The following is a 26,202-nucleotide window of genomic DNA, read 5'->3' on the forward strand; positions in this document are numbered from 1 at the left end:
GTGTTTGTCTGTGTGTGCAGCAGGACTCCACTGTATTGTGTTCTGGAGCTGAATTAAAAGGCACAATTAAGAGTGGCGGGGGAGTGAGGCAGAACTGCGGGGAGGGCGCTCTCCCAGATCCCAGCTGCCCAAGTCTGGCCGAGAGCTCCAAGCGAGTGCCAGCCTTCCATGGCCCTCATGGAGGAGGGCCAAGAAGAGTGGGAGGAGTGTAAGGTAAAATGCCAAAAATAATGTCTGGGCCTATATAAAGCAAACCTCATGAGACGGACAATGCTGAGTCATACAAAAGGAAAACACATATGCAGGGGAAACTTTCATAGGGCAAAAAATATATACATTTTTCATAAAGAACAACAAAGCAAGTGTTCAAATAATAATTTGTTATATAAGTTGTTCCTTTTATGATACACTGGAATTCACTAGCAAGAGACTTCCTGCATCACCTAGTGAAGTGGTCCTTAGCATCTGTAGTCCAAAGGCCTATCTCTAGTAGTGTATAAGGGCCAGCAGCACTGAGCAGAATCCAGTTTATATGGAACTGTTCAATGCATTATTTGTCTAACAATCAAGAGGGAGAGTTTATTTTGCAGATAATCATAGCTTTTGTTGAGTTCGATGGCCAAGATAAGCCAGAGTTCCGAACCATTAAGTAGTGTGCTTATTCTGGCAAGGTCCAGCTCAGAGTTTTCAACGCAGTGCGCACCCAAAATGCTGACTGCTAGAGAACCCTGACACAAAGGGGTAAGACTTTGTACAGTGCCCTTCGATACCTGTTCAAGCAACACAGTTTGGGGCTTCAAACTGATCTCCACTCATATTCCTGGCTAGACCCATTCCATTCATACAGTACTCATCCTTTCATGCTATGCAAAAATGCAACAATTCAATTTCATATACAGGACTGTGAATGGTGACATTGCTACCCTACTCTATACCTGTGTACAGTTTCCAAACCAGAGCCTACAGTGAGTGAGGATTATAAAGTGATAATGCTGTTAGTAATAATAGCCCTGCCTGGCTGATGCCTGTGGAATTCCCCCTACTGCCCTTGGTGTTGACCCAGGAATGGGCCGGGCTTGTGATAATCATGGCCCCTTGGCAGAGCCCAGTGCATTTCCAGAGGTCCAGGGAGAATGGCCTGCCTTCCTCTGGAGCCAGGTAATCACAACAAGAACGCATCCAGCTGCAACCAGCGCTGCTCTGTCCACTTCAGAGAGAGAAACTATTTCAGGTTGTGTGCTCCGGCAACAACCAGTGACCCCTGTGCCACCCTGCGCAGTGCTAATGCACTGTCCTAATGTGGGCCGTTTGTTCCCACCCAGGTCCCAGGGACAGGAAATTTGACTCACTATGACAAGGGACCAACTAATTTAAATCTACAGGCTGACCCCTCCCCTTATAATATTATCAGAATACATACAATGCAGAAAAAAATTGCATCAAGAGCAAGGTGGGCTTTAAATATTTTTCTTATAATTCTATAATACGTCCAATCATAATGTTCCTAGATTATACTTTAGTACAGTAGTACCACAGGCAGAGAGATTCCTACTTTAATGGGGCCCAGACGAGCTGGCCGTGAGGTCTATCTGTCCATCTGTCTGTCTGTCTGACCTGCAGGGCTCTAGCTCTCCCAGAGTTTTTCAAAAGCTATCTATCTGGATGTCGCCTATTTGATAGGATTAAATGCATAGATATAGAATGAATAGAATGGATGAATAATTGACTTGAATGGGGACCCCCGTTCTATTAATTCTATATATATGCATTTAATCCTATCCCATAGGCAACATCCAGATAGATTACCTCTGGTAGAGGTAGGGCCCTGCCTGCTCCTCTATAACCTTAATTTCCTGGGCCTCACATTCACAACTGGACCTTTGACAAGCAGGTCTCCACGTTCACTTCTTGCATCAGAGTTATGACGTATTCCACCCCTGTGTATTTCTGTGGATCTTTCCTTTGAACACCTGGACTCTATTTGTCAGGCAGTATGTGTCCACGGACGGCCATTTGGAATATATTAATTACAACTAATGACATACTGTCACCCTAGTATTACCCCTACTAGCTTCAATAGAGACTGGTGCAGTGGGATGTCTTGATGTGTTGGCGTCAGGTAGCCTAAGAGCATTGGGTGAGTAACTGAAAAGCCTCTGGTTCGAATCCTCGAGCCAACTTGAGCAAGGCACTTAACCCTAATTGCTCATGTAAATCGCTCTGGATAAGAGTGTCTGCTAAATGACCAAAATGTAATGTGTTGTACTGAAGAACAGAAGTACTTCCCTGTCAAAACACTGGAGAAGTACAGTGCCTTGCGAAAGTATTCGGCCCCTTGAACTTTGCGACCTTTCGCCACATTTCAGGCTTCAAACATAAAGATATAAAACTATATTTTTTTGTGAAGAATCAACAACAAGTGGGACACAATCATGAAGTGAAACGACATTTATTGGATATTTCAAACTTTTTTAACAAATCAAAAACTGAAAAATTGGGCGTGCAAAATTATTCAGCCCCCTTAAGTTAATACTTTGTAGCGCCACCTTTTGCTGCGATTACAGCTGTAAGTCGCTTGGGGTATGTCTCTATCAGTTTTGCACATCGAGAGACCGACATTTTTTCCCATTCCTCCTTGCAAAACAGCTCGAGCTCAGTGAGGTTGGATGGAGAGCATTTGTGAACAGCAGTTTTCAGTTCTTTACACAGATTCTTGATTGGATTCAGGTCTGGACTTTGACTTGGCCATTCTAACACCTGGATATGTTTATTTTTGAACCATTCCATTGTAGATTTTGCTTTATGTTTTGGATCATTGTCTTGTTGGAAGACAAATCTCCTTCCCAGTCTCAGGTCTTTTGCAGACTCCATCAGGTTTTCTTCCAGAATGGTCCTGTATTTGGCTCCATCCATCTTCCCATCAATTTTAACCATCTTCCCTGTCCCTGCTGAAGAAAAGCAGGCCCAAACCATGATGCTGCCACCACCATGTTTGACAGTGGGGATGGTGTGTCCATGGTGATGAGCTGTGTTGCTTTTACGCCAAACATAACATTTTGCATTGTTGCCAAAAAGTTCAATTTTGGTTTCATCTGACCAGAGCACCTTCTTCCACATGTTTGGTGTGTCTCCCAGGTGGCTTGTGGCAAACTTTAAACAACACTTTTTATGGATATCTTTAAGAAATGGCTTTCTTCTTGCCACTCTTCCATAAAGGCCGGATTTGTGCAATATACGACTGATTGTTGTCCTATGGACAGAGTCTCCCACCTCAGCTGTAGATCTCTGCAATTCATCCAGAGTGATCATGGGCCTCTTGGCTGCATCTCTGATCAGTCTTCTCCTTGTATGAGCTGAAAGTTTAGAGGGACGGCCAGGTCTTGGTAGATTTGCAGTGGTCTGATACTCCTTCCATTTCAATATTATCGCTTGCACAGTGCTCCTTGGGATGTTTAAAGCTTGGGAAATCTTTTTGTATCCAAATCCGGCTTTAAACTTCTTCACAACAGTATCTCGGACCTGCCTGGTGTGTTCCTTGTTCTTCATGATGCTCTCTGCGCTTTTAACGGACCTCTGAGACTATCACAGTGCAGGTGCATTTATACGGAGACTTGATTACACACAGGTGGATTGTATTTATCATCATTAGTCATTTTTTTACTTCTGGAGAGAGTTTGCTGCACTGAAAGTAAAGGGGCTGAATAATTTTGCACGCCCAATTTTTCAGTTTTTGATTTGTTAAAAAAGTTTGAAATATCCAATAAATGTCGTTCCACTTCATGATTGTGTCCCACTTGTTGTTGATTCTTCACAAAAAAATACAGTTTTATATATTTATGTTTGAAGCCTGAAATGTGGCAAAAGGTTGCAAAGTTCAAGGGGGCCGAATACTTTCGCAAGGCACTGTATCTCTATAATCATGACTGCATTTCTGGCACAGAAGCAATGGAGTGAGTGATTTCCCTGTACTATCCACATTAGATCAGATCACACTGTTGTGATATTAGGATAAGGTGAAACTGCCTGTGACTATGAACCATTAACGTGATTAGATCTGCAAATTGAAACAAGGAGCCACTTCAGTGCAGCTAGCGTTTGTAAGGGTATCCTGCCTTCAAGGTAGAGTGCCTTCAAGGTAGAGTACTGGTGGAAAATGTGTGTAATTCTCATCTCAGACCAACCATTGCATCACAGATAGCAGACATTTGATCACTTTCATCTTTTACCCCTACCTTTATAATGATATTTTCGGCAGTTGTGTATGTAGACAAGTGTTTCAAAACTTTGTTATCATGTTGTTTATTCTCATGTGCACTGAACACATGACAATAAACAACATGATAACTGAGTTTTGAAACACTTGTCTACATACACAACTGCCATTAATTGACTGTCATAGCAGTGTGTGGCCAGACCTAGGCCAGAGGACTGACCGTCTCTTCCATTTCACAGCTTCTAATGCTCTCCTCCTCTCTTCAGAGAGAGAGGTAGACCTTGGCACCATGGTCTGGCCTGTGTATGGTATTTGATCATCTCCCTCATTATTAATGATCTCTGCAAGATAAGAACATGAAAACAATTTGGGAAAAGGGAAGAGAACATTGCTTGGATAGAAAAGTGAATCGTTTTTGCCTTGAGTAACATTTTCCAGTTAGAAAAGATCAAATCCAATGTATTTTCAATATTATTTTTGTGAATGTAGCAATAAGACTAATTAGCCGGTTACAGAATAATTTTCAGCCATCTACATTTTCCACTTTATATTAACTAGGCTAATTTTCATTTAAAAGCTTCAATTCGCCAGTCCGTCGAGCCCTTCGGCTAGAATGAACGACATGCATCTTCTAGCCAGCTACTGCCTGTCAGTCACAAGAGAGAAGACTGGGAAACGCAGCAGAGAGGAAGAGGCAAAGCAAGAGGTTTCACTCTCACCAAAATCTGTCCAAAGTACGTTTCTATGGGCCTTTTTTGGACCTCAGCTTGTCGCCTGCCTCCCATTGTTAGGGCGGAGACATGAGCATCTCGTCATTATATACAGATCTTGGTTGCTGTCGAACTTATTCACACCGAGGAGGGAGAGAGTGCATGCTGTTTGTGAGTTTGCACGTCCCATGTAATGTGGTAACAATAAGTCGAAGTCCACGACTTAGGCTAACTATTGTTTTCTGACACATTACATGAATTTTCTTTTGCATGTTTCACATAGCCAGCCACGCAGAGTCGGGGCGCACAGGAGACTATTTACGGTGCGTTGATTGACAACTAAACAAGTGTTTACTAGTTTATAAAAGGTGTCGAACTGCCTGAATTAAAGTCGACCTATATCGCTTTGTAATTCATTAATCATGCCACGTGGTTATATGTCCATGGTATCACATTGGGCCATGTAAAACAAAGGATTTCCTAGGTTTCCTTTCGTAGGATGTCGGAACTTGCCAGACAGTGACGCTGAAGTGAGTGACTCATCGCGTCAATCAGTAGCGACAGTGCATTCGGAAAATATTCAGACACGTTTACTTTTTTCACATTTTATTACGTTACAGCTTTATTGCAAAATGGATTAAATGTTTTTTCCTCATCAATCTACACGCAATACCCCATAATGACACAATGAAAACAGGTTTTGAGAAAAAACTGCGAAAACAATGAAATACCTTATGTACATAGGTATTCAGACCGTTTGCTATGAGATTAGAAATTGAGCTCAGGTGCATCCTGTTTCAAATCAAATGTTATTTGTCGCATGCACTGAATACAACAGGTGTAGTAGACCTTATTATGAAATGCTACTTATAAGCCCTTAAGCAACAATGCAGTTTTAAGAAAATATTTATAAACTAAAGTAAAAAAATAAAAATTATTACACAATAAAAAAACTATAATGAGGCTATATACAGGGGGTGCCGGTACAGAGTCAATGTGCAGGGGTACAGGTTAGTCGAGGTCATTTGTACATGTAGATAATAAACAGTGAGTAGCAGCAGGGTAGAGGACCCTAAATGCAAATAGTCCAGGTGGCCATTTGATTGAATTGTTCAGCAGTTTTATGGCTTGTGGGTAGAACCTGATAAGAAGCCTTTTGGACCCAGACTTGGTGCTCCAGTACGGCTTGCCACGCAGTAGCAGGGAGAACAGTCCATGACTTGGGTGACTGGAGTCTTTGGTCATTTATTGGGCCTTCTGACACCGCTTAGTATATAGATCCTGGGTGGCAGGAAGCTTGGCTCCAGTGATGTACTGGGCTGTACGCACTACCCTCTGTAGCGCCTTATGGTCGGTTTCATTGATCATCCTTGAGATGTTTCTGCAACTTGATTGGAGTCCACCTGTGGTAAATTGATTGAACATGAGTTGGAAAGGCACACACCTGTATATATAAGGTCCCACAGTTGACAGTGCATGTCAGAGCAAAAACCAAGCCATGAGGTCGAAGTTTGGAACCACCAAGACTCTCCTAGAGCTGGCCGCCCGGGGAGGTGACCAGGAACTCAATGGTCACTCTGACAGAGCTCCAGAGTTCCTCTGTGGAGATGGATGAACCTTCCAGATGGAGAACCATCTCTGCAGCACTCCACCAATCAGGCCTTTATGGTAGAGTGGCCAGACGGAAGTCAGTCCTCAGTAAAAGGCACATGACAGCCCGCTTGGAGTTTGCCAAAAGGCACCTAAGGGGACTCTCAGACTGTGAAACCAGATTCTTTAGTCTGATGAAACCAAGATTGAACTCTTTAGCCTGAATGCCAAGCATCACATCTGGAGGAAACCTGGCACCATCCCTACGGTGAAGCATTGTGGTAGCAGCATCACGCTGTGGGGATGTTTTTCAGCGGCAGGGACTGGGAGACTAGTCAGGATTGAGGGAAAGATGAACGGAGCACAGTACAGAGATATTCTTCATGAAAACCTGCTCCAGAGCGCTCAGGACCTCAGACTGGAGCAAAGGTTCACCTTCTAACAGAACAACGACCCTAAGCACACAGCCAAGACAATGCAGGAGTGGCTCTGAATGTCGTTGAGAGGCCCAGCTAGAGCCCGGACTTGAACCCGATCTTACATCTCTGGAGAGACCTGAAAATAGCTGTGCAGCGACGCTCCCCATTCAACCTGACCTTGAGAGGATCTGCAGAGAAGAATGAGAGAAACTCCCCAAATACAGGTGTGCCTAGTAGAGGTCGACCGATTTATGATTTTTCAACGGCGATACCGATTTATTGGAGGACCCAAAAAAAAACGATACCGATTTAATCGGCTGATTTAAAAAAAAAATGTAAAAAAAATGTATATATTTTTTTAATAATAAAAATAATTTTAACAAATGTATTTGTAATAATGACAATTACAACAATACTGAATGAACACTTATTTTAACTTAATATAATACATCAATAAAATCAATTTAGCCTCAAATAAATAATGAAACATGTTCAATTTGGTTTAAATAATGCAAAAACAAAGCGTTAGAGAAGAAAGTGCAATATGTGCTATGTAAGAAAGCTAACGTTTAAGTTCCTTGCTCAGAACATGAGAACATATGAAAGCTGGTGGTTCCTTTTAACATGAGTCTTCAATATTCCCAGGTAAGAAGTTTTAGGTTGTAGTTATTATAGGAATTATAGGACTATTTCTCTCTCTACCATTTGTATTTCATTAACCTTTGACTATTGGATGTTCTTATAGGCACTTTGGTATTGCCAGTGTAACAGTATAGCTTCCGTACCTCTCCTCGCTCCTACCTGGGCTCGAACCAGGAACACAACGACAACAGCCACCCTCGAAGCAGCGTTACCCATGCAGAGCAAGGCGGAACAACCACTCCAAGTCTCAGAGCGAGTGACGTTTGAAACGCTATTAGCCTAATCTCGGGAGTTGATAGGTTTGAAGTCATAAACAGCGCAATGCTTGAAGCACAACAAAGAGCTGCTGGCAAAACGCACGACAGTGCTGTTTGAATGAATGCTTACGAGCCTGCTGCTGCCTACCACCACTCAGTCAGACTGCTCTATCAAATCATAGACTTAGTTATAACATAATAACACACAGAAATACAAGCCTTGGGTCATTAATATGGTCGAATCCGGAAACGATCATCTCGAAAACAAGACGTTTATTCTTTCAGTGAAATACGGAACCATTCCGTATTTTATCTAACGGCTGGCATCCATAAGTCTAAATATTCCTGTTACATTGCACAACCTTCAATGTTACAGTGCCTTGCGAAAGTATTCGGCCCCCTTGAACTTTGCGACCTTTTGCCACATTTCAGGCTTCAAACATAAAGATATAAAACTGTATTTTTTTGTGAAGAATCAACAACAAGTGGGACACAATCATGAAGTGGAACGACATTTATTGGATATTTCAAACTTTTTTAACAAATCAAAAACTGAAAAATTGGGCGTGCAAAATTATTCAGCCCCCTTAAGTTAATACTTTGTAGCGCCACCTTTGGCTGCGATTACAGCTGTAAGTCGCTTGGGGTATGTCTCTATCAGTTTTGCACATCGAGAGACTGACATTTTTTCCCATTCCTCCTTGCAAAACAGCTCGAGCTCAGTGAGGTTGGATGGAGAGCATTTGTGAACAGCAGTTTTCAGTTCTTTCCACAGATTCTCGATTGGATTCAGGTCTGGACTTTGACTTGGCCATTCTAACCCCTGGATATGTTTATTTTTGAACCATTCCATTGTAGATTTTGCTTTATGTTTTGGATCATTGTCTTGTTGGAAGACAAATCTCCGTCCCAGTCTCAGGTCTTTTGCAGACTCCATCAGGTTTTCTTCCAGAATGGTCCTGTATTTGGCTCCATCCATCTTCCCATCAATTTTAACCATCTTCCCTGTCCCTGCTGAAGAAAAGCAGGCCCAAACCATGATGCTGCCACCACCATGTTTGACAGTGGGGATGGTGTGTTCAGCTGTGTTGCTTTTACGCCAAACATAATGTTTTGCATTGTTGCCAAAAAGTTCAATTTTGGTTTCATCTGACCAGAGCACCTTCTTCCACATGTTTGGTGTGTCTCCCAGGTGGCTTGTGGCAAACTTTAAACAACACTTTTTATGGATATCTTTAAGAAATGGCTTTCTTCTTGCCACTCTTCCATAAAGGCCAGATTTGTGCAATATACGACTGATTGTTGTCCTATGGACAGAGTCTCCCACCTCAGCTGTAGATCTCTGCAGTTCATCCAGAGTGATCATGGGCCTCTTGGCTGCATCTCTGATCAGTCTTCTCCTTGTATGAGCTGAAAGTTTAGAGGGACGGCCAGGTCTTGGTAGATTTGCAGTGGTCTGATACTCCTTCCATTTCAATATTATCGCTTGCACAGTGCTCCTTGGGATGTTTAAAACTTGGGAAATCTTTTTGTATCCAAATCCGGCTTTAAACTTCTTCACAACAGTATCTCGGACCTGCCTGGTGTGTTCCTTGTTCTTCATGATGATCTCTGCGCTTTTAACGGACCTCTGAGACTATCACAGTGCAGGTGCATTTATACGGAGACTTGATTACACACAGGTGGATTGTATTTATCATCATTAGTCATTTAGGTCAACATTGGATCATTCAGAGATCCTCACTGAACTTCTGGAGAGAGTTTGCTGCACTGAAAGTAAAGGGGCTGAATAATTTTGCACGCCCAATTTTTCAGTTTTTGATTTGTTAAAAAAGTTTGAAATATCCAATAAATGTCGTTCCACTTCATGATTGTGTCCCACTTGTTGTTGATTCTTCACAAAAAAATACAGTTTTATATCTTTATGTTTGAAGCCTGAAATGTGGCAAAAGGTCGCAAAGTTCAAGGGGGCCGAATACTTTCGCAAGGCACTGTATGTCATAATTACGTAAAATTCTGGCAAATTAGTCGGCCCAAACTGTTGCATATACACTGACTCTGCGTCCAATGAATGTAAGAGAAGTGACACAATTTCACCTGGTTAATATTGCCTGCTAATCTTATTTTAGCTAAATATGCAGGTTTAAAAATATATACTTCTGTGTATTGATTTTAAGAAAGGCATTGATGTTTATGGTTAGGTACACATTGGAGCAACGAGTCCTTTTTCATGAATACGCAACGCATCGATTATATGCAACGCAGGACACGCTAGATAAACTAGTAATATCATCAACCATGTGTAGTTTACTAGTGATTATGATTGATTGTTTTTTTATAAGATAAGTTTAATGCTAGCTAGCAACTTACCTTGGCTTACTGCATTCGCGTAACAGGCAGGCTCCTCGTGGAGTGCAATGTAATCAGGTGGTTAGAGCGTTGGACGAGTTAACTGTAAGGTTGCAAGATTGAATCCCCGAGCTGACAAAGTAAAAGTCTGTAGTTCTGCCACTGAACAAGGCAGTTAACCCACCGTTCCTAGGCCGTCATTGAAAATAAGAATGTGTTCTTAACTGACTTTCCTAGTTAAATAAAGATTAAATAATATAATAATAATATAATAATATAAAAAATTATATATTTTTTTTAATCGGCCAAGTCAGTGTCCAAAAATACCGATTTCCGATTGTTATGAAAACTTGAAATCGGCCCTAATTAATCAGATTAATCGGTCGACCTCTAGTGCCTAGCTTGTAGCATCACACCCAAGAAGGCTTGAGGCTGTAATCGCAACCAAAGGTGCTTCAACAAAGTACTTAGTAAAGGGTATGAATACTTATGTAAATGTGATATCAGTTTTGTATTTTATACATTTGTAAAAAATGCAAAAAAAATATTTTTGCTGTGTCTTTATAGGGTATTGTGTGTAGATTTTTATTTATTTTTATTTCACAGTTATTTAACCAGGTAGGCAAGTGGAGAACAAGTTCTCATTCACAACTGCGACCTGGCCAAGACAAAGCAAAGCAGCTCGACACACACAACAACAGTTACACATGGAGTAAAACAAACATACAGTCAACAACACAGTAGAAAAATAAGTCTATATACAATGTAAGCAAATGAGGTGAGATAAAGGAGGTAAAGGCAACAAAAAAAAAGCCATGGTGGCGAAGTAAATACAAAATAGCAAGTAAAACACTGGAATGGTAGATTTGCAGTGGAAGAATGTGCAAGGTTTGAGATAGAAATAATGGGGTGCAAAGGAGCTAAATAAATACAGTAGTGGGAGAGGTAGTTGTTTGGGCTAAATTATAGATAGGCTATGTACAGGTACAGTAATCCGTGAGCTGCTCTGACAGCTGGTGCTTAAAGCTAGTGAGGGAGATAAGTCTTTCCAGTGTCAGAGATTTTTGTATTTCGTTCCAGTCATTGGCAGCAGAGAACTGGAAGGAGAGGCGGCCAAAGGAAGAATTGGTTTTGGGGGTGACTACACGTGGGTGCTGCTATGGTGACCAGCGAGCTGAGATAAGGTGGGACTTTACCTAGCAGGGTCTTGTAGATGACCTGGAGCCAGTGGGTTTTGGCGACGAGTATGAAGCGAGGGCCAGCCAACAAGAGCATACTAGTCGCAGTGGTGGGTAGTATATGAGGCTTTGGTGACAAAACGGATGGCACTGTGATAGACTGCATCCAATTTATTGAGTAGGGTATTGAAGGCTATTTTGTAAATGACATCGCCGAAGTCGAGGATCAGTAGGATGGTCAGTTTTACAAGGTTATGTTTGGCAGCATGAGTGAAGGATGCTTTGTTGTGAAATAGGAAGCCAATTCTAGATTTAACTTTGGATTGGAGATGTTTGATGTGAGTCTGGAAGGAGAGTTTACAGTCTAACCAGACACCTAGGTATTTGTAGTTGTCCACATATTCTAAGTCAGAACCGTCCAGAGTAGTGATGTTGGACAGGCGGGCAGGTGCAGACAGCGATCGGTTGAAGAGCATGCATTTAGTTTTACTTGTATTTAAGAGCAATTGGAGGCCACGGAAGGAGAGTTGTATGGCATTGAAGCTCACCTGGAGGGTTGTTAACACAGTGTCCAAAGAAGGGCCAGAAGTATACAGAATGGTGTCATCTGCGTAGAGGTGGATCAGAGACTCACCAGCAGCAAGAGCGACATCACTGATGTATACAGAGAAGAGAGTCGGTCCAATAATTGAACCCTGTGGCACCCCCAGAGACTGCCAGAGGCCCGGACAACAGGCCCTCCGAGTTGACACACTGAACTCTATCAGAGTTGGTGAACCAGGCGAGGCAATCATTTGAGAAGCCAAGGCTATCGAGTCTGCCGATGAGGATGTGGTGATTGACAAAGTCAAAAGCCTTGGCCAGGTCAATGAATACGGCTGCACAGCATTGTGATCACATCTGGTGCCCCGTGTGCCAATACTTTGGAAGGTAATCACCATTTGTGACTCACCGGCTCGATTCGGTCTTATGTAGCAACATTTGAAATTGTGTTTTTTACATTGGATGAAAGTAGAGACTCTAAATGGATTATCATACACTACAGTTGAGGAGCAATGGGAAACGTTTTGGTACACCTACTGGAGAGCTCTTTGGCTACACCCATTCGGCATTGTTCACACCCTCTTAAGCTTTAGCCCCACCCATCTCTTTAAGGATTCACATGTGAGGCCATGTACTAAACAACCAAAGATTTCAAGAATAAAAAGTGGTTTATTTTTTATTTTACCTTTATTTAACTAGGCAAGTCAGTTAAGAACAGATTCTTATTTTCAATGACGGCCTAGGAACCGTGGGTTAACTGCCTGTTCAGGGGCAGAATGACAGATTTGTACCTTGTCAGCTCAGGGATTTGAACTGGCAACTTTCCGGTTACTAGTCTAACGCTCTAACCACTAGGCTACCCTGCCGCCCTACGTGTCTATTCCTCAATTTAATCTGGAGTGGCAGAGTGTGCTCTGGGCGTTCCTAAACTCAGAGCGTTGTCAGATTGTCCATTCGTAAATTCAGAGCATGTCGCTCTTGGAGCTTTCAGAGCACACACTGGACAGTCTGGCCAAGAAGTAGGGTTGATCCAAGTGTTCTGACCTAATAACAGCAGTCAAGCTAACTGCCTAACATTGGCCAGACACAAATGAAAAAACGGTTCACTCTGACCATTTTACTCGCCCTAGCAGAGCTGGTTAGGCTGTTTTTACATTATCCAGATCATTGGTGATTGCAACTGTGTGCTGCTGGCAACAATTTAATTAGCTTTCTTGGGTGCGTTAACCCGCTATGTTTTTATTTGACACTGTAGGTTTTTGCCCTGTATTTTATATATATATTTACATATACTGTATTATATATATTTTTTGTGTGACGTCATTATGTCCAGCTGTTTTATCGGCACAAGATAGTAACGCACCCTAGCAGGCAGCTGGTGCATCTGTTTTCTATGCAAACATTCCAAATGTCCACAAAATATCACTGGACAAGTGAATGGAAACATACAGTGCATTTTGGAAAGTATTCAGACCCCTTAACCTTTTCCACAATTGGAGTAGATAGCCAGAGTGAATTTACCAGCTATGTATATAGACAGTTGTCGCAGTGGCATCATGAACATTCTATTGAAATGGTTATTTGCATATTGGAGTCTTTTGTTTAGTCATGTAGCTAGTTAGCTAGCTAAACAATGAACCATAATCCCATCTCATAACGTTACTACCCTGTATGAATTTGCAGGCAGCTAACCAACCAGGTTCAATGTTAGCTAGCTAAAAAAAAAAATTTTTTTTTTCACCTTTATTTAACCAGGTAGGCCAGTTAAGAACAAGTTCTGACCTGGCCAAGGTAAAGAAAAGCAGTGCAACACAAACAACAACACAGAGTTACACATGGAATAAAGAAGTGTACAGTCAATAACACAATAGAGAGAAAAAAAAGTCTATATACAGTGTGTGCAAATGGCATGAGGTGGTAAGGCAATAAATAGGCCATAGTAGCAAGTAATTACATTTTAGCAAATTAACACTGGAGTGATAGTTGAGCAGATGGTGATGTGCAAGTAGAAATACTGGTGTGCAAAAAAGCAGAAAAGTAAATAAAAACAATAGGGGGATGAGGTAGGTAGATTGGGTGGGCTATTTACAGATGGGCTTTGTACAGCTGCATCGATCGATTTTTGCAATTCGTTCCAATCATGGCTAGCGGGAAGTTGCTCACTTTTCCCGTAGGTAAACCAACTAAGCTCGTAATTTCACAATTGTTTTCTTATTTACAGAAGGCATACACATTTGTTATTAAGGCACATGAAAGTTCACATGTTCCAGAAGGCATTTCTGCCAAAAAACGCATTTTGCTAAAAACAAAATTGTTTACATTCAAATTGCTCTCCTGTGAAGTAGTGCCGTGCGACTAGGGTTGCAAGGGACGGAAACTTTCCGGTAAATTTCCAGCATTTTTCCAGAACTTTTCCATGGAAAGTTAAGCCCTGGAATTTGGGGGATTTTTCTTAAATTCATCAAAAATGTTAGCTTATTGTTATTATTGTTATTATTATTGTTATTATCTTATTGTTGGCATATTCAGGTTAAACTATCCCCAATTCAATGGAATTGCAACTGCCTGCATGCACAGTGCATTCTTCCATCACATGTGCAATGGACTCTTCCATCACATGTACAGCTGATTCTCAAAATCTTGCACACAAAAGATGCTATTGAGCCCGCACTACTACAGTGGGGCAAAAAAGTATTTAGTCAGCCACCAATTGTGCAAGTTCTCCCACTTAAAAAGATGAGAGAGGCCTGTAATTTTCATCATAGGTACACTTCAACTATGACAGACAAAATGAGGAAAAAAATCCAGAAAATCACATTGTAGGATTTTTAATGAATTTATTTGCAAATTATGGTGGAAAATAAGTACTTGGTCACCTACAAACAAGCACGATTTCTGGCTCTCACAGACCTGTAACTTTTATTTACCTCTTTAAGAGGCTCCTCTGTCCTCCACTCGTTACCTGTATTAATGGCACCTGTTTGAATTTGTTATCAGTATAAAAGACACCTCAAATCCTGCAGTGCCAGACGTGTCCCCCTGCTTAAGCCAGTACATGTCCAAGCCCGTCTGAAGTTTGCTAGAGAGCATTTGGATGATCCAGAAGAAGATTGGGAGAATGTCATATGGTCAGATGAAACCAAAATATAACTTTTTGGTAAAACCTCAACTCGTCGTGTTTGGAGGACAAAGAATGCTGAGTTGCATCCAAAGAACACCATACCTACTGTGAAGCATGGGGGTGGAAACATCATGCTTTGGGGCTGTTTTTCTGCAAAGGGACCAGGACGACTGATCCATGTAAAGGAAAGAATGAATGGGGCCATGTATCGTGAGATTTTGAGTGAAAACCTCCTTCCATCAGCAAGGGCATTGAAGATGGAACATGGCTGGGTCTTTCAGCATGACAATGATCCCAAACACACCGGCCGGGCAACGAAGGAGTGGCTTCGTAAGAAGCATTTCAAGGTCCTGGAGTGGCCTAGCCAGTCTCCAGATCTCAACCCCATAGAAAATCTTTGGAGGGAGTTGAAAGTCCGTGTTGCCCAGCAACAGCCACAAAACATCACTGATCTAGAGGAGATCTGCATGGAGGAATGGGCCAAAATACCAGCAACAGTGTGTGAAAGCCTTGTGAAGACTTACAGAAAACGTTTGACCTCTGTCATTGCCAACAAAGGGTATATAACAAAGTATTGAGATAAACTTTTGTTATTGACCAAATACTTATTTTCCACCATAATGTGCAAATAAAATTAATAAAAAAATCCTACAATGTGATTTTCTGGATTTTTTTCCCCTCATTTTGTCTGTCATAGTTGAAGTGTACCTATGATGAAAATGACAGGCCTCTCTCATCTTTTTAAGTGGGAGAACTTGCACAATTGGTGGCTGACTAAATAGTTTTTTGCCCCACTGTATACTGTCTGAGCCAAGGACTACATGCTTTCTGGTAAGTTTTGATTACAATACTGGGTGGGGTGAATATATTTTATAAGACATACGTTATTTTTTGGTTAACTAGTAAATAATAGCCTACAGAAAAGTGTGTTTAACTAATTTATAACTTGTTAACAATTTATGCTAGTTAGTTTTTGCTAACATGTAGGTTTTAGCTTGCTTGAGCCTGCTAACCGAGTGTTAATTCACCTGTTTCCATACATGTTTCATTTTAAAACATTTATCTTACAAAGGATTTGTTTAATCTAACTGCTTAACTATTTATCTGCACATGGAATTGTATTTTAGTTTTCTTTTTACAAAAGAAAATCTAATCTTCGCAGGAAAATGCCACGGGCACTATCTGATGTGTGGAGACATTTCACTGCAGCTAATGTAGATGGAAAAGCTGTACATTTTCAAATACTGTTCCAAATCATATGTGAAGAATGCAACAAAGATACAGAATCATCTGGCCAAGTGCATAAAGTTCCCTCAGCGCTCTCACAACAAGCAACCTCTGACAAAAGTCCCGCTACTTCTATTTGATGTGAAAATGATGAATCAGACACCTTATCAATAGCAACAGCTCATGGTCCTCCTGGAATCAGAAGTATTTTTGACTCAACGGAGGAACGTTGTCAGAGAAATGCTGATGAATGTCTTGCTCAAGCTGTGTATGCAACTGGTTCAACTCTGATGCTCACAGGCAACATGTATTGGAAGAGATTTCTGATTGTTTTTTGCCCACCATACACCCCTCCAACCAGACATGCTTTATCTACTCATTTACTGGATGTAGAGTTCAACAGAGTTCAAGTGAAGGTCAAGCAAATCATAGAGAAAGCAGACTGTATTGCAATCATCTCTGATGGTTGGTCGAATATTCGTGGGCAAGGAATAATTAACTACATCATCTCCATCCCTCAACCAGTATTCTACAAGAGCACAGACACAAGGGACAACAGACACACCAGTCTCTAAATTGCAGATGAGCTGAAGGCAGTCATCAATGACCTTGGACCACAGAAGGTATTTGCATTGGTGACAGACAATGCTGCGAACATGAAGGCTGTTTGGTCTAAAGTGGAGGAGTCCTACCCTCACATCACAATGATTGGCTGTGCTTCTCATGCATTGAATCTGCTCCTCAAGTACATAATGGCACTGAAAACAATGGATACATTCTACAAGAGAGCCAAGGACAACCCAAAGATTCCTAGATGCCCTTCTAGACTCCCTCCACCTACCCAAGGATGTCAGAGTACAAAACTCAGTTAACCACCTAACTGAGGAACTCAGTTTAACCTTGCGTAATACCTTAGATGCAGTCGCACCCCTAAAAACAAAAAGCGTTTGTCATAAGAAACTAGCTCCCTGGTATACAGAAAATACCCTAGCCCTGACGCAAGCTTCCAGAAATTTGGAACGGAAATGGCGCTACACCAAACTGAAAGTCTTTCGTGCAGTATCGAAGAGCCCTCACTGCTGCTCGATCATCCTATTTTTCCAACTTAATTGAGGAAAATAAGAACAATCCTACATTTATTTTTGATACTGTCGCAAAGCTAACTAAAAAGCAGCATTCCCCAAGAGAGGATGGCTTTCACTTAAGCAGTGATAAATTCATGAACTTCTTTGAGGAAAAGCAAATTACGGACTCTTCTTTAAATCTGTGTATTCCTTCAAAGCTCAGTTGTCCTGAGTCTGCACAACACTACCAGGACCTAGGATCAAGGGAGACACTCAAGTTTTTTAATAATATATCTCTTAACACATTGATGAAAATAGTCATGGCCTTTAAACCTTCAAGCTGCATACTGGACCCTATTCCAACTAAACTACTGAAAGAGCTGCTTCCTGTGCTTGGCCTTCCTATGTTGAACATAATAAACAGCTCCCTATCCACCGGATGTGTACCAAACTCACTAAAAGTAGCAGTAATAAAGCCTTTCTTGAAAAGGCCAAACCTTGACCCAGAAAACTATCGGCCTATATCGAATCTTCCATTCCTCTCAAAATTTTGGGAAAAAAGCTGTTGCACAGCAACTCATTGCCTTCCCGAAGACAAACAATGGATATTGCTTCAGTCTGGTTTTAGACCCCATCACAGCCCTGAGACTGCATTTGTGAAGGGGGTAAATTACTTTTTAATGGCGTCAGACCAAGGCTCTAAATCTGTTCTTATGCTCCTAGACCTTAGTGCTGCTTTTGATACCATCGATCACCACATTCTTTTGGAGAGATTGGAAACCCAAATTGGTCTACACGGACAAGTTCTGGCCTGGTTTAGATCTTATCTGTTGGAAAGATATCAGTTTGTCTCTACAGATGGACAAACCCCCTTGGGTTCGTGTCGTGGGGGCAGATCTTCGTGAGCTATACTCTGCCTTGTCTCAGGATAGTAATTTGGTGGTTGAAGATATCCCTTTAGTAGTGTGGGGCCTGTGCTTTGGCAAAGTGGGTGGGGTTATATCCTGCCTGTGGTCCTGTCCGGGGGTATCGTCGGATGGTGCCACAGTGTCTCCTCCTGTCTCAGCCGCCAGTATTTATGCTGCAATAGTTTGTGTTGGGGGGCTAGGGTCAGTCTGTTATATCTGGAGTATTTCTCCTGTCTTATCCGGTGTCCTGTGGGAATTTAAGTATGCTCTCTCTAATTCTCTCTCTCCCTTTCTTTCTCTCGGACGACCTAAGCCCTAGGACTATGCCTCAGGACTACCTGGCCTGATGACTCCTTGCTGTCCCCAGTCCACCTGGCTGTGCTGCTGCTCCAGTTTCAACTGTTCTGCCTGCGGCTATGGAACCCCGACCTATTCATCGGACGTGCTACCTTGTCCCAGACATGCTGTTTTCAACTCTCTAGAGACAGCAGGTGCGGAAAAGATACTCTGAATGATCGGCTGTGAAAAGCCAACTGACATTTACTCCTGAGGTGCTGACCTGTTGATCCCTTTACAACCACTGTGATTATTATTATCTGACCCTGCTGGTCATCTATGAACATTTTAACATCTTGTCCATGTTCTGTTATAATCTCCACCCAGCACAGCCAGAAGAGGACTGGCCACCCCTCATAGCCTGGTTCCTCTCTAGGTTTCTTCCTAGGTTTCTGCCTTTTCTAGGGAGTTTTTCCTAGCCACTGTGCTTCTACATCTGCATTGCTTTGCTGTTAGGGGTTTTAGGCTGGGTTTCTGTACAGCACTTTGTGACATGAGCTGATGTAAGAAGGGCTTTATAAATACATTTGATTGATTGAAGGAAATGTTTAGGTATGTGAAGGGTCATCAAGTTATAGCAGCAATCTACTTCACCAAGCAAAGTGAGAAGAATAAGAGCACCACATTGAAGCTGCCCAGCAACTCCCATTGGAGTGGTGTTTTCATCATGTTTGACAGTCTCCTGGAGGGGAAGGAGCCTCTCCAAGAAATGGCAATATCACAGTCTGCCGATATGGACAGCCCCATCAAGAGGATCCTCCTGGATGATGTATTTTGGGAGAGAGTGGTAAGCAGCCTGAAACCTGTAACAGTAGCCATTGCACAGATTGAGGGAGACAATGCCATCCTGTTCAGACTCTGCTTGCAGATGTAAGAGGAGACATCTGTACTGCCCTGCCCACTTCACTGTTGCTCCAAGCAGAGGAAACTGCAGTTCTGAAATACATCAAAGCCCATACACGCCGTAGCGTACATGTTGGACCCCAAGTATGCTGGCAAGAGCATCCTGTCTGGTGCAGAGATCAACAAGGCCTATGGTGTCATCACTACCGTGTCTCGCCACCTTGGCCTGGATGAGGGTAAGGTTCTTGGCAGTCTGGCAAAGTACACTTCCAAGCAAGGGCTTTGGGATGGAGATGCAATATGGCAGTTGTGCCAACATATCTCATCAGCCACCTGATGGAAGGCACTTTGTGGATCTGAGGCTATTTCCCTAGTTGCCTCCATCATCCTCCAAATCAAACCAACATCAGCCGCCTCAGAGCGCAACTGGTCCTTGTTTGGGAACACACACACCAAAGCACACAACAGACTGACCAATACAAGGGTTGAAAAGTTGGTGGCCATCCGGGCAAATTTGAGGCATTTTGGGCCTGATAATGAGCCATCCTCAACTAGGTTGGAAAGTGACAGTAGAGATGAGCCCTCAGTCTGATGTTCAAGAGGTGGACATTGAGGAGGTCCAGGGAGAAGACATGGACGCCTGAGAGGAAGACAACCAAAGCTTTAGTTTCTAGACTATAATTTTACAGATGTATTCTTGAAAAAGTTTTTAGGAGATACGATGAATCATTGGGGGTCATTCAGTATTCCCTTTTGTTGTTCAGTGAAATAATTCCATGTGAAGAGTCCACTCATTTACTTGGTTCAATCTGTAACTAAATAGTTTTTTTTATTTCTATTGGAAGGATTTAATCATTTGCAATTATGTCTACTTATGATAAGGTAAAATGTTTGTTTCTCTATCCATATGACATGGTAAATATATCCAATGCAAAAAACATCTACATTTAAATGGTGTTAATATTAATTTGCATATATTTCCGTCAATTCCCATATATTCCCGTTAATTCCCACGGAAAGTTTCCAACTCCGAATATTCCACAAAATGTGCAACCTTATGCGTGACATATGCCTTCTTTCCTGAAACTAGTCACATTTATAAAAAACACAGTTTCCATCATCATTTGTCGCAATAAAGAAAGTTAGACAAAAGAAAATTCCACCCCTGTCGAACGGATAAAAATTGTCAATGCAAACATGCCTGGTGTAGCCTACCGAATCGGTGAAAGAGCCATTCATTTGGCTCTCTAATTTGCATAAGCCTAGGTTTTTTGGCGATTATCTGCAGATAAATTATGAAAACATCACTGCCGGAAAATAGATAGTGGAGAACCTCATTCTGGTTCAAATATGATAATTAGGGCCCTCACGGAATCCAGGCATGAAATCAAATAAAATGTTATTGGTCACATACACATAGTTAACAGATGTTAATGCCAGTGTAGCGAAATGCTTGTGCATCTAGTTCCGTGAGTGCAGTAATATTTAACAAGTAATCTAACAATTTCACAACAACTACCTAATATGCACAAATGTAAAGGGATCGAATAAGAATATGTAAATACAAATATATGGATGAGTGATGCAAGATGCAGTAGATGGTATAAAATACAGTATTTACATATTAGGTGAGATATGTAAACATTATTAAAGTGGCATTTTTTAAGTGACTAGTGAAAACGGAATTCAACAATATAAAAAAATGTATTAACCTTAGTAGGGAATGAACTAAATGTATTAAATGTATTCATTTGCACGAGTTTATCATAAGAATGCATCAGTGATTCATATTATCTGCAACTTTCTGAAGAGGCAATGATAATGCCCCTGTCTGTGTGTCTACCACTTTGTGTAGCTGTTAGCGATGATGCTAATGAAAACAGTCTTCTGGTAGATGGAAAGGATTTCCCAGAAACCTTCTCAATTAAATATTAACTACAAAGTAGCCTATGCTTACCTGGCAGAATGATTTCATGATGAGTATTTGTACATTTGACACCAGTGAGTATTTGTTTTGCAAACTCTACCTCCACAGGGGCGGCAGGGTAGCCTAGTGGTTAGTGTTGGACTAGTAACCGAAAGGTTGCAAGTTCAAATCCCCGAGCTGACAAGGTACAAATCTGTCATTCTGACCCTGAACAGGCAGTTAACCCACTAGGCCGTCATTGAAAATAAGAATTTGTTCTTAACTGACTTGCCTAGTTAAATAAAGGTAAAGTAAAAAAACAAAAAAAACATGTGCACTACAAAAATTCTGCTAAATATCAGCCTCTTGTTAGGTGCACACTTGAATTAAAGGGTAATGACACCCAAAAATAAAACATTTAGCAGATTTTCCCGAGACCTCAGAAGTGGTTTCCTGATGTGGTTGAAGCATTGTTGTGGACTTAGAACATTAAATTGTGTTGTTTTTCTCTTTAAAAAGTGATTTTGATCATGAAAACCTGAAAAAACTGACAAACTCAAACCTGGAAAAACAAAACCTTTAATTTTTCAAGATAATGTGGGCTATTTACTTCATTTTTCATTTTTAATAAAAAACAATTTGAAGAACAAACATTGTAGCAATTCATAACTTCCAGTAAAACTCTAAATAAGACTTTAATCTCAAGACCGGTTAAATGGTTTAATGTGATCTTACTTAGAAAATAACCCTGATCATATAGGCCTAGACAATATCCAAAACAACTAAGAATACACTGAATTCATACATTTTCAGTTATTTAAATTGTTAAGTCATGTCTTTCAACACAATTTCACAACCAATTTTTCCAATCGGGGAGGTAAACTCCTAAAGTATTCAATCATTTCACTGTGTATTTCAGATAGAAACAAGGCATTATAATGTACCAGAGGCCACCAAAATAGAGCGCCTTCGACAAAACATTTCCAACCCAAGGGGGGAAGCCCCCCGGACCAGCTGGCTATTTTTTCTATTCCGCTGGTATACTTGTGTATACTTGTGGAAAACAATGAACATTATCTACACTAATCCAAAGTAACACTAAGTGATCCAGTATGCCAGGTACTGTAGAGACAATTGATATTACTCTGAGGCAGACATGGGCTGGCCCAGCTGGCCTGAGCCCCAGGTAGGGGGAGATGATCATGTTATTTCAAGGCTGTTCAGGATTAAAATGAGAGCGGGAGAACATTGCCCCTTCCTGTACCCAAGGGCACTCCAGGGAGCCTCCTGCATGGCCACAGCAGAATGTGGCATAAATAATTTGGCCTGGCAAGGCTTTCACTGGTATAGGCAATACATAGTCTCTCAAACACGTATTTACCGTCACGCCCAAGTATTGTTCAATGTTCATTTCACTTTCCTTTAGGAATAGATTGAGGTTGAAATTACTTATTTGAAAATTAGAAGACTATACATACCTAACAAAATAATTTTGTTTCTTTCAATGTCTCTGTATTCAGAACTTGAGCCATATCATTGCATCAGCAGTGATGGGAACCTCTTTGCACCATCACTGTGTCTCAAGTTACTAATTGTGAAATACAATGTTAATGAAATTTCAGTGTTGCTGTGTGTGTGTTTGTGTCTCTGTGGGAGTGGGTGTGTGTGTACTTAGTGCCCCTCTCCTTCTGTGTTGTGGACGGTTGACTCCCACCGTGTTGCAGGCTCTCTGAGCCAGACCCACCAGGCCTTTGCCCACCATGCTGCTGTCACTGGCACAGCAAAGCTGAACATTATTATTTACCTCACTGCTCTTACTAGCAAGCTGACGGGGTGGGCAACGTGTCTGGCTAATTTGCTCACTGAAGAGAAAAAAGTTGTGGGGACATCCCTGTATACCTCCAGATGATGCAGAGAAACAGCAGAATAAGAGCCAATTTCAACATTAAAATAGAAACCGACGCTTGTTTGATTTGTACTTTTTAAAACTAAAAGAATATACTTCAAAATCAAAACGGTGTCATCAGCCTGTCAGAGATGTGGATCAAACGAGTCAACAATAACATTTCCAATCAGTAGATCTCCAGAGCAGAGAAATTATGACTAAGCTCCCAGTTTGGGGCAAGCTCGTCACCAACAGTGTCCCTGACTCCTCCCACGATCATGATGTGGTCTCCTCATATACATGTAACTCCATCCTAAACACTGACTGTTATTCACCCACTGGCATCGTCACTAGCAGGCTGGCTGCACCTTTCCTTCGTGACTCATCTCAGACTGATGTTGTGGATAGGGGGTGCCTGTAAATGGCTTCTGAAAGCAACAAGATGCAGATAATGAGAGCTGTAACACAGATGGTGCTGTTAAGTTAACCTCTTGGGGTTGTTTTGCTCCCTTAACCATGAGTTTCCCTCAACAACTCCATCAGCTGTTGGTCTCTGCTCTTGACTGCTGCTGTACAACTGAACCAAAATAGCTTGTACTGTACTCAAATAACACTAGTTGTACCCAAACATCTAAAACCGGCCTAATGTTCTTTGAAAGACCTGACAATAAGTCTAGTTAACAGTTTCGTTCTCTGGTGAGAACTGAGTGGCTCTGTCTTGACCTCCATTAATTTCAGTCCGATAACTCATAGGAGGATGTACAAAGTGACAACATCCCACACAGACAAAGGTCAGGCCAGCCGACACAGACTAATGGAACTGAGACAAGACCTGTTCAGGGGCCATCCATCCACAGCAAGAGAGCATTCTGGGTGAGGACAGAGGGACGTGCATTGGGGCAATGGAGAGAAAGTGCTGGGGAAGAGAGGAGCAGCTGGAGAATTGTAGAGGACTCCAGTACACAGCGTAGGATAGGGAGTCAACAACAGACCATTCAATCTCTATCCAAAAATAATGCAGCCATTTTGACATGGTGCACAGTTAGGTCAGGTCTAAGCTGGGAAAACTCTGGAAGAACTTCTGTCTCGATGGCGTCATGGAACACATTCCAGTGAGTAGTATCCATTGATCCAACAAACGACCCTTAGGGATGGACCAATGTAGCCCACTGCCCAAAGTTTGCCAATGCAATGGAATGGTCAATAAAAAATGCCCACAATACATAAAGGGGCCAGAGGATTTGATAACCCGTGTAATCTCCAGTAAGAATCTCTTAGTTTAGACATCAAAGCATTCAAAGTCCCACTTGACTCGGCTTGGACCAAATCCTAGAACTTTTCAATGTCAACAAGACAGGCTGCTCATTGAAACAAACACTTTCCCCTTCATGGCTCAAGTCTCATGTTCACACAATAACCAATACATGTGTAGCAAAACAGTGGTCAGCAATTAAGAGGATCAGACCCATGAACGGGAATCATTCATGAATTATCAAAGGGGTTCCATGATGCAAAACATCCAAATGAAATAACTCAAGTTGTCAAATAGTGAAATATTTGGGAGTATTTCTCTCTTCCATTTATGCCCTTCTGAACTTAAATCACATTGTTAATAAGAGAAGCAACAAAAGAAGCAATTCAGAACATCTGATGATACGAACAGCATCTTCTTTGTAAAAAACTAAAGCCTGTGGATGAGTTGGAGGGGTTAATGGTGGGTTGTAACAGAGGTCTCCTGCTGTGGGGTGTTGGTCAGTACACAGGCCGTTCTCCCCTGACTCACCCCTCTGTGGACATGGGGTGCAGCGGCACCAGCCATGGCTTAGACTGACCATTTCTAAACTCATCCCATAGCCTCCAGTGCTCTGGCTATCTACTTGGCTAGCTACCTCCCATATAGAATATTAAAACAAGCCCTCTTCCTCTCGGCAGTGGCAGCGTTGTCAGCTGTTGTCCCGATAACTCTCAATCACTGCTAGCTACATCCCCTCAGTGGCAGCGTTGTCACTGTTGTACCGACAACCCTCAACCACTGCTAGCTACATCCCCTCAGTGGCAGCGCTGTCAGCTGTTGTCCCGGCATTCCTCAAACACTGCTAGCTACATCCCCTCAGGTGTCAACGTTGTCAGCTGTTGTCCCGACAACCCTCAACCACTGCTCACTACATCCCCTCAGGTGGCAAAGCAGAGTAATCCTATTTACTCTCTCTCTCTCTATCCTTATCACTCTTTCTATCGCTCTCCTTCTATTGATCTTCCTCTTTCTATTGCTCTTTCTCTCTTTCAATCGTTCATTACATCTTTCTATCGCTCTTTACATATTTCTATTGCTCTCTCTCTCTTTCAATCGTTCATTCCATCTTTCTATCGCTCTTTACATATTTCTATTGCCCTTTTTCTCTTTCTTTCCTGCGCTCTTTCTCTCTATCACTCTTTCTATCACTCCCTCTCACTCTCTCTCTCCTTGGCCCACAACACCATCATGAATGGGTGTCATGACGATTTGGTCACATGACAAGCCTGGATTGTCTTTGATAAACTAGAAATGCAAAGGGACAAGGAGAGGAAGAAGAAAGGATTAGGGATTAATGCAGTATTGCGCAGTAAGGTGTCAGGTTGGGGGCGGACACAACACAAATATGTCACCATATTTGTACAGGTCCCAATTTCCCAAACTGACCTAAACTGAGAACAATTGGGAAATGATGGCATTTCAAATCAAATGTATGTATATAGCCCTTCTTACATCAGCTGATATCTCAAAGTGCTGTACAGAAACACAGCCTAAAACCCCAAACAGCAAGCAATGCAAGTGTAGAAGCACGGTGGCTAGGAAAAACTCCCTAGAAAGGCCAGAACCTAGGAAGAAACCTAGAGAGGAACCAGGCTATGAGGGGTGGCCAGTCCTCTTCTGGCTGTGCCGGGTGGAGATTATAACATAACATGGCCAAGATGTTCAAATGTTCATAAATGACCAGCATGGTCAAATAATAATAATAATCACAGTAGTT

General features: G+C 41.8%; 1 protein-coding gene and 1 long non-coding RNA gene across 4 annotated transcripts in view; one reads left to right on the plus strand and one right to left on the minus strand.

Annotated features, from left to right (window-relative positions):
- ccnd2a (cyclin D2, a) overlaps window positions 1-26,202 on the minus strand; it is a 276,544-nt gene that overhangs the window by 160,453 nt on the left and 89,889 nt on the right. The gene's annotated exons all lie outside the window — the stretch shown is intronic.
- LOC149985263 (uncharacterized) lies at window positions 21-21,957 on the plus strand. The gene is made up of 2 exons (XR_016488921.1): window positions 21-213; window positions 18,535-21,957. It is a non-coding gene; the product is annotated as an uncharacterized LOC149985263 (long non-coding RNA).

The sequence above is a fragment of the Oncorhynchus mykiss genome, chromosome 2 (assembly GCF_057628025.1).
Source record: "Oncorhynchus mykiss isolate SJ-2025 chromosome 2, ASM5762802v1, whole genome shotgun sequence".
NCBI lineage: Eukaryota > Metazoa > Chordata > Actinopteri > Salmoniformes > Salmonidae > Oncorhynchus > Oncorhynchus mykiss.